A 9730-nucleotide genomic window follows, 5' to 3' on the forward strand; every position below is an offset into this window, starting at 1 on the left:
TAGAGAGATTTCTTGATTCGGCAACAGTAGCAGAAAAAATGCTGTGTCATTTTAAAGCGTGACTTCCTGGGGCTGTGCCTCCATTGCGATCTCTGTCTGGCTCCTGCGGGAGACAGAGCTTTTGAATAGAGCATTTGGTGTAAAGGGCTATGATTTGTTTGATGGCAACTAGACTCGCTGTGTTCTCGGGTCTGCTCTGCTTGTTAGAGGCAAGCAAGCGCTTCATCTAAGAGAGACTTCCTGACTCAGCTTTAGCTGCAAAGCCTGCAGCTCATTAAGAGGTCCTGCCACGAAACACTTAAATGGTGTTGACGAAAAGCTGAACGCATGCTTTTCGGTTTTCAGCCGTACCAGGAAAAAAGCTGCGCCATTTAAAAATGCCGGCTTTCTGGGCCATCCTGCCAGGACAAACTCTGACTGTTTGAGGCAGGAGGGCCGGCTACCAAGAGAGGACGTGAGTGTTGTCTGTTGTAGCTCACTTGCTGACAGGGACCTTGAAATGCCATAAACATGGCTACAGCCTGTATATCCGCCATGAGGCTGGAAAGCTAAGGAATGGACTGGATCTAGCTGGCAAAGCCACGCCTTTAGTCCTACTGAGATCGCTTGGTAAATTAAAGATTCATGTGGTCAGAAAAAGAGAGATATACAGTAAAGAGAGATTCAAGGACAGAGAAAATTTCTGAATGGTTTAAAGTGTGTTAAAAATATATGCAGACTAAAAGTTGAAGTTCTTAAAGTAAAAACAAAAAAGGAAGAGAGTTGTTGTGTGTGGTAGCACACGCCTTTAATCCCAGTGCCTAGAAGGCAGAGACAAACAGATCTCTGTGAGTTCAAGGTGTAGTAGTTTACACCTTTAGTCCCGAATGCCTGGGAGGCAGAGACAGGCGGATCTCTGAGAGTTCAAAGACAGCCTGGTCTACAGAGTTACTTCAGGTCAAAGATACAGAGAACCTGTCTCAAAAAGCAAAGAGTTGAAAGTAAAAATAAACAAAATAGAGGTTAAAATAAAGCATACAAAGATGGAAAATACACAGAGACTTTTGATACTGTATGCTATTATGCTCTCTTTGAATTGTTTAAATGCTGAGGAAGGAGAAACAGATGCTAAAAGATATTTATTTATAAATACTGCTGAACTAATCCAACATAGATATTATGAATTTGGATCTAAGGATATGATACTTTGGAAAGGAGTTTCTTATTTTGTTTTCACAGAGGATGAGACGCTGTTCATTTCTTCTATTCCGATTTGGTATGATGGACCACGCCCTCCTGAAGGGTTGCAGTGAACATCTTCAGAAAATTGCTTCGCTCAACTGCCAACTGAGATGAAACTAGCACACAGGTTATACCATGAAAGACCTAATTAACGACGCCCCCATTCAGCAGGAAGCAGTTTGGAGAGAAAAAACTACGCCCATGTTCCCAAATATGGTTTATCAATGTTCTTTTACATTTAAATGGGGATATGATATAGATATGAATAATTTGCATTAGTATAGATTTTGCTTTATTGATAGAGATTTAAGGCCAATTTTGTTATATGTATAAGTGTTTCTGATTTTGATTAAGGTATTGTGATTGTGTAGTTCATTTAAATATGTACTGTATAATTAAGAAATATAGGTTGTTAATGGATAATCATCGATAATAGTAAAGCTTGTAGTCATGTTAGTTAGATTTTCTAGATATATAGAGATATATTTTAGATAGGCATTCTTCATGTCTTTCAAAGATTACAGAGTAGGACATTTAATGTTTTAATAACTGAGGACTTTTCATGACAATGAGACACTCTGCTCCTGGCAGCACCAATGTACTTCAAGAGGAAGATGGGCATCGAAGAGGCTTGTTATGGAGTTTGATAGCCATTTGGGCAAGAAACTGCTCTTGCCTGGACTATTGCATAAACTGGACACAGAGAACCCGCAGAGAGAGGACTACTGAACTTGCCTAAGGTGAGATGATCTTTCGGGGTTCCTGATTCATGAAAGAGTCTGTGAGACATTCTGCAGGACACAACAGATAGTGACTGAACTGACTTTGAATTTTCCTGCTTTATGGAAATGTCTTCTGGATACCATGGGCCTGAAGGCCGAAGATGGATGCCCCAACGGTACAAAAGAACTTTGGGTGACTGTCCAGGCAGCGAAGATGTCTTTGTCATTTCTAGAGTTTGAAGTTTCTTAGTTCTTGTTTACTTAGGTAATATTATATCTTTCTGGAGTCTTTGATGGAGTTAAGAATAGTTAGTTATAGTTATAGTTTTCCTTAGTTATGATAAAGATTATTGTAACTTTTACTTGATAACTGTTTTGTGATATGTAATTTTGCTATGTTAAAGTTAAAGCCTTTTTTTTTGTTTAAACCGAAAAAGGGGAAATGATGGAGGAAGGTCATTGGCTAATAAAGACACTGCCCTGGCCCATTTTATTGGTTAGGACATAGGTAGGTGGAGTAAACAGATCAGAACACTGGGAGGAAGAGGAAGTGAGGTCAGAGACTCGACCGCTTTCCTCTCGGGAGGAGATGCCTGAGAGAGACGCCATGCCCCGCTCCCGGGATGAAGCTCCGACCCAGGATGGACATAGGCTAGAATCTTCCTGGTAAGCGCACCTTGGGGTGCCATACACAGATGATTAGAAATGGGCTAAATTAATATGTGAGAATTAGCCTAGAAGAGAATGGGCCAAGCAGTGTTTAAATGAATACAGTTTGTGTGTTGTTATTTTGGGCATAAGCTAGCCGAGCAGGCGGCCGGGGTGCTGGGGACGCAGCTCCGCCGCCCTTTTTACTACAGAAACCCTGTCTCAAAAAACCAAAAAATAAAATAAAAAAAAATATTTTTGTTTTTTTTTTGTTTTTTTTTTCAGGGGTTTCTCTGTGTAGCCCTGGCTGTCCTGGAACTCACTCTGTAGACGAAGGTACCCTCAAACTCAGAGATCCACCTGCTTCTGCCTCCTGAGTGCTGGGATTAAGGATGTGGGCCACCACCACCCAGCTGATTTTCTTTTCTTATTGAAATTAAGAAACTGGCAAAGACAAATAACAAAATTTTCCATCTTAGTCACTTTTACAATAGGGTTATCCACACACATATAAATGTGTAACAGATCTCCAAAACTCTCCAGAGCTCATCTTTCAAAACTACTTCACACACGTGAACCATCTCCTCATGCAGGCTATGACCGACTGGCTTATCCCACTAAACAGCACATTCTCAAGACTCATCCATGCTATAGGCTATAACCAGATTTCCTCCTAAGGCCAAACATCTTTTCACCATATGAGTATACTACATGAAATAATCCTTTAGGTTTTTTTGTGACAGGGTGTCACGTTGGAGCCATGGCCAGCCTGGAACTCACTGTGTGGATCACACTGGCTTCTACACATACAGCTCTGTTGTCTGAGGTTTCTGTTCTGCCCGGTTTCTGAAGTCATTAAGTCCCAAAGAAATCACACAAACCTTACATTAGTTATAAACTGATTGGCCCATTAGCTCAGGCTTCTTATTAATTAATTCTTATAACTCACATTAGCCCATAATTCTTGTCTGTGTTAGCCACGTGGCTTGGTACCTTTTTCAGCAAGGCAGTCACATCTTGCTTCCTCTGAGACTGGGTCATGACTACAGATTTAAACTTCTCTCTTCCTAGAATTCTCCTTGCCCCACCTCTACTTTTTTTTTTTTTTTTTGCTTTTTCGAGACAGGGTTTCTCTGTGGTTTTGGAGCCTGTCCTGGAACTAGCTCTGTAGACCAGGCTGGTCTCGAACTCACAGAGATCCATCTGCCTCTGCCTCCTGAGTGCTGGGATTAAAGGCGTGTGCCACCACCGCCCGGCCCCACCTCTACTTCTTGCCTGGTCACCCACCTATCCTTCCTGCCTAGCTACTGGCCAATCAGCATTTTACTAAAAATAACACAAGTAACAGGGTAAAAGACCATTGTCCCACAGCCCAGCTCCACCTGACTCCACCTCCTGAGTGTTGAGATTAAATTCATGTGCCATTATTATTATTATTGAGACAGGGTTTCCCTGTAGCTTTGGAGTCTGTCCTGGAACTCACTCTGTAGACCAGGCTGGCCTCAAACTCACTGAGATCACTGAGATTCATCTGCCTCTGCCTCCCAAGTGCTGGGATTAAAGGTGTGCGCCACCACCATCTGTCTTATTTCTTTTAATTTTCTGTGTATGAGTGTTTCTCCTCATGTATGTTTATGTTCCATGTGCACGCCTGATGTGAGGTCAGAAGAAAGTGTCAGTTCCTTTAGAACTGGGGTTAAGGACCATATGGGTGCTGGAAACCAAACTTGGGTGGGTCTTGAGATCAAAAAATGCTCTTAACCACTGAACCATTTCTCCAGGCCTTACAATAATCACTTTAATAGTATAGTCTACCAAGTTATACTCTGAAATCAATTACTAAATGTTTAAGGTTTTTTTCAATTTATTTCAAGTAATTATATACATACATATATGTATGTATGTATATTTGTTTTGTTTTTTTGTTAGAGCCCGTGGGCCCAAACATAGATAACTATTTTCCCTAACTGGACTGGTACGGAGGTGCAAGGAATAACTAGACATGGCTTACACGGTCATCACGGAAGGGCATCTGGCATCTCAGGGTTCTTCTCTCCTGAAGATATCTCCGTGTTTATTATCCAAACAGCTTTTATACCAACACATAAACTGAGCGGGGAAAATACACCAGACCTGTCTCCTAGGTAACCAGGTGAATGGTGTTTTGTCAAGTCCACATCTACCTGTCTGCTGTGTATGCTAGTAGTCACATAGGCTTGAATCAGCATCTCTATAAGGCATCCTCCAAATTACAAAGAAAGGAGCAACAACATCCTGACCCTTTGTTAGGCAGAGACAGCCTGTCTGCAGGGCTACGCGACCACCTCAGATGGGGCCTATGGCTTTAGCGCCTGGTTGCCACACTATATAGAAATATGGGCCTACAGTTTTCGAGACAAGGTTTTTCTGTGTAACGGTTCTGACTGTCCTGGAAGGCAGCAATATATTAAACATTGTCATGCATATGTCTTTTCTTCTGCTGAACCTTGATTGGGAAGCAGACAGTTGGTAGGCTTGGGAAACAAACTTGAATGCTGGCCCTCATTTACTGCCTAGTGACCCTGAGCAAAGTACTAACTTAGGTTTAGCATCCTCATTTGTAAGAGAGAGACAGTGACTGTACTCACAGGATTGTGGTAGGGCTTAAATGATGAAAATAAGACTAGTGTTTAGGTAAGTGCCTGAAAAAGTGTGGTGAGGTCAGTTCTCAAGAGTTCTTCCTGCCCATGTCCCTCACACCGCATAAGAGGGGAGACTCCAGCCATGACCTTTGCCCTGTCATCACTCAAAATGGCTCTAGACAAGCCTTACAGTGGTGGGGACCGCAATGCACCCGTCCTTTCTATTGGCTCTTATTGGGCTGGACAGGACTGGCCTGGAAGTGGACACAGTATGAAAAGGAGACTTTTGTCTGATCTTGGCTTCTTCGTGAGCACAGTTGAAGACCTTATGGAGATGAATCTTGAGTTCCTTCTAGGCATTCTATTTTGGGGTCCCTGGCTACTGCTGCCCACCACAGGAGGCAGTACACTGCTCTGACTCTCCAGCTCTCTACGACCTGACCGCCCTCCCCAAGGCTGTGCATGCTCTGTCCTCTGTTGGCTTTAGCCGCGTGCATCGATTTACCCCAGGGAGGCACTGGAAAGAGAAAAGGGTCAAAGATGGAAAGAACGGTCTCCTGAAGGGCTCAAGTGTGGCCTTCTCTCCTGAGGGCGTGGGTCAGCCGATCCAGAGGATGGCTATATAAAGCCAAAGAAAACCCAGAATAGGCAGAGAACTAAAAATAGGCAGGAAAACTTGAGGAGGAGGAAGCGCCTGAGCTCTTGGTGGTGGTCAAGCTGCACAAGCAGCTGCTTTTGTTGCTAAAACGGAACTGGGTGGAAAAGATTCAAGAGTCAGTTAGGAAGGGCTTACAACTGTCTATGGGTGCAATGAGCAAATGTGGAAGGCCCCCCAAAACAATCTCCCACTTGGTGAGTCCTTTAAAGTAGGCTAAAGTCTAAAAAGAGCTAGGAAAACGGTATTTTATGAACGGTTGCAACATGATCTTCCTTTCTAGCACGAGAGGCAGAGCTTGATTTAGGGCTTGGGAGAGGAAAATCACAGAACCATGAGGCCTGCAATTCCCCGCTGCATCGCAATGGAAAGAAGAGAGGGCTGGGAGGACGGAGCAAGGTTTCACTCCCCCACATCCAGCTAGGACAGAGCTACTTAGAGAATATCTTTGAGGGGCTGGTGAGATGGCTCGGTGGTTAAGAGCACTGACTGCTCCTCCAGAGGACCGGGGTTCAATTCCCAGCACCCACCTGGCAGCTCACAGCTGTCTGTAACTCCAATTCAAGAGAACCTGACATCATTATACCAATGTGCATGAAATAAAGTTAAATAAAGTTTAAAAAAAAAAAGAGAGAATATCTTTGAGCTTCCATGAGAAATGCAACCTCTGTCAAACAGAGGATGTCGCAGTGACAAGCCATGACAGGACAACTGCAGGCTGGGGAGACTGAGCAAACAGAAGGGACTGGGTAACCACGGCTCTCGACCATCCTGATCGCTAGGCCCGTGGACTTCCGGAGGAGGGGGACACCTGGGAGGCTGGGAGGAGGGTGTCAAGGGCTGTTTCCAAGGAGAAAACAGACAGAGGTTAGGCAGCAGATCATAAAATTACCCAGTATAGTTAACAGAGTGAGAATCTTATGCTATTTTTCTTTGTATTTTTGGTTTTTTGAGACAAGGTTTCCTTGTGCATCCCTGACTGTCCTGGAACTCACTCTATAGACCAAGCTGGGTTTGAATTTAAGAGATCTGCCTGCCCCTGCCACTCAAGTGCTGGGATTAGAGGTGTGTGCCACCACTGCCCAACGTGTAATGCTACTTCTGTGGTTAATAATTAGTCTGTTTTGTGTTGCTGTAACAAAATACCCAAGACTGGGTACTTAACAGGCGGATTTAGAGCTCATGGTTCTGGGGGCTCAGAGAAGGTGAGCCTGGGCTTCTGCAGATGACATCAAGTGACAGTGAGAGGCAGCAGGAGCGATCTCCAAAAATGTAACTTTCTTGTTTTGCTTTCCCTTTTTTGTTAAAAATTATTTTATCTTGTGTACACGCCTGTGGGTGTGTATATACCTCGGAGAACAACGTGAATAAATCCGTTTTTTTCTCCTGCCACGTGGTGACTGATCTGTAGACCAGACTGACCTCAAACTCAAGCGAGCCGCCTGACTCTGTCACCCAAGTGCTGAGACTAAAGGCGTGCGCCACCACCACCCGGCCCTGCGCCACCACCGCCCGGCCCTGCGCCACCACCGCCCGGCCCTGCGCCACCACCGCCCGGCCCTGCGCCACCACCGCCCGGCCCTGCGCCACCACCGCCCGGCCCTGCGCCACCACCGCCCGGCCCTGCGCCACCACCGCCCGGCCCTGCGCCACCACCGCCCGGCCCTGCGCCACCACCGCCCGGCCCTGCGCCACCACCGCCCGGCCCTGCGCCACCACCGCCCGGCCCAGCGCGGCAGATCTTGAAGTTAAGGTTACAAGAGCAAGAGTCTGTTCTCAAAAAAAGTGGAAGGGTCTGAGTCAGAGGCAAAGTGTGTCTGTGATAAGCATAAGGACTTGAACTTGATTCCCAGTCCACTGCTGGGTGCAGGGTGTGTGTCTGTAATCCTAGTCCTGGGGAGGTGGGCAGAGGATCCCTGGAGCTAGTCTAGCCTTAGTGAGTACCTAGACCCGGGCTCAAAGGAGAAGCCGACTGAGTTCCTGAAGGTAACAGCCAGAGTTGTCCTATGTCCTCTACATATATATGTGCGGGCACACACATACCCAAAAACTATATAAAAAAATTAAATCAGCCAGGTGTGGTGGTACATGTAATCCTAGCACCTGGGATGCTGAAGTGAAAGGATCAGGTTCAAGGTCATCCTCACATCCATAGTGAAACAAGCCTGGGCTATATGAGGCTTAATTTCTTTTCTTTTTTTTTTTTTTTTTTTTTTTTTTGGTTTTTCGAGACAGGGTTTCTCTGTGGCTTTGGAGCCTGTCCTGGCACTAGCTCTTGTAGACCAGGCTGGTCTCGAACTCACAGAGATCCGCCTGCCTCTGCCTCCCGAGTGCTGGGATTAAAGGCGTGCGCCACCACCGCCCGGCATGAGGCTTAATTTCAAGCAAACACATAAAACAACAAAAAAACAGGGACAGAGGACCTGGAGGGATGGCTCAGTCGTTCCTAGCACTCACACTGCAGCTCAGTTGCAGGGTCTCAGGCGCCCTCGTCTGGCCTCCACAGGTACTGCATGCATATGGTACCTAGACATACAGGCAGACAAAACACCCATATACACAACTGGTGAAAACCCAGAAAAAGCAAGCAAACAAACAAAAAATCAGGATCAGTGAGATGGCTGGGGGGAAAGGGGCTGTAACCTGAGGTCGGTTCCTAGAAACCAGAGGACTGACTTCTGTAGGGTTGACCCCCACATGCTTCCCAGGTCTGAGTGTGCAGCTCACCCCCACTGAGTCTTCTACCCCACACTTCAGAACACCATGTTTAGACAGGAATCTTCCCGTAGGGCGGAAGTCACTATGCTAAGTGTAAGGCAAGGTAGGATTGGTTTCAGGACAGTCACTCCAACTCAAGAGGGAGTAGAGGGTTCAAACTTGCAGCCGACCGAGGATCCAGGGGGCTCTCAAAACTAGGAAACGATTGTCATCCCTCAGCACCTGAGTTGTTAGATTGGTTAGATCACAGCCTCAAGGTCACTTTTGATTCCTGGCAGACAGACTCTTGTCTGTGTGTGTGTGTGGTGCACAGGTACGCAAGTTTTCCATTTTACTTTTCTGAAACAAGTGTTCTCACTGAACTTGGAGATCAACAATGCAACTCCAGCTGGCCCCTGGGATCTTTGCCCCATCCCCAATGCCCACCATGCTTTTATGTGGGTGTTGGGAACTCAGGTCCTTGTGCTTTTGTGACAAGTTCTTTTTTTTTTTTTTTTGGTTTTTCGGAACAGGGTTTCTCTGTGGTTTTGGAGCCTGTCCTGGAACTAGCTCTTGTAGACCAGGCAGGCAGAGATCTGCCTGCCATCTCCTCAGTTTCTCACCACCCCCTTTTCACATCCAAATTGATCGATGGGACATTTCTATCAAATCTTGCCCCACTGCCATGGCCGCTGCCTCACCTCTTCTGAACCTGCCTTGTCCCCCACTGCAGAGGGTTTGGAGGCAGTAGTGTTCATTTCCTGGGCTTGAAGGACATCCCTCTGCTCAAAGCCTCCCGCGCCGTCTTCCTTCCCCACAGACTCAAACTCTGCCTCCTAAGTCACGGAAGACTCTAGTCTAGCAGTTTTCAGTCTCCTTGCTGTTTCAACACAAGGCTAGCTCAGAACACCTGCACTTTCTGAAATGTGCCCAACACTGAGGTCATTTGCTCTATGTTCCCTGGGTCCCAAATGTCTTTCTTTGTTGGTTTTGTTTGAGGTACTGGGATTGATCTTTAGGGCGTCAAGTGTACTAGGCGAGCACTCTACCACTGAGCTATACCCCAGCTGCTGGGTGTTCTCTGCTATTCTTTTTCTCCTTCTCCCCATCCTGTACCCCAACCCCTTTCTCCTACCTTCACCTCTGGAGTAGTGTCTATAGGTGTT

Source organism: Microtus oregoni, unplaced genomic scaffold (genome assembly GCF_018167655.1).
Source record: "Microtus oregoni isolate MIOR12 unplaced genomic scaffold, Mior012 000026F_ref0000081, whole genome shotgun sequence".
Classification (NCBI taxonomy): domain Eukaryota; kingdom Metazoa; phylum Chordata; class Mammalia; order Rodentia; family Cricetidae; genus Microtus; species Microtus oregoni.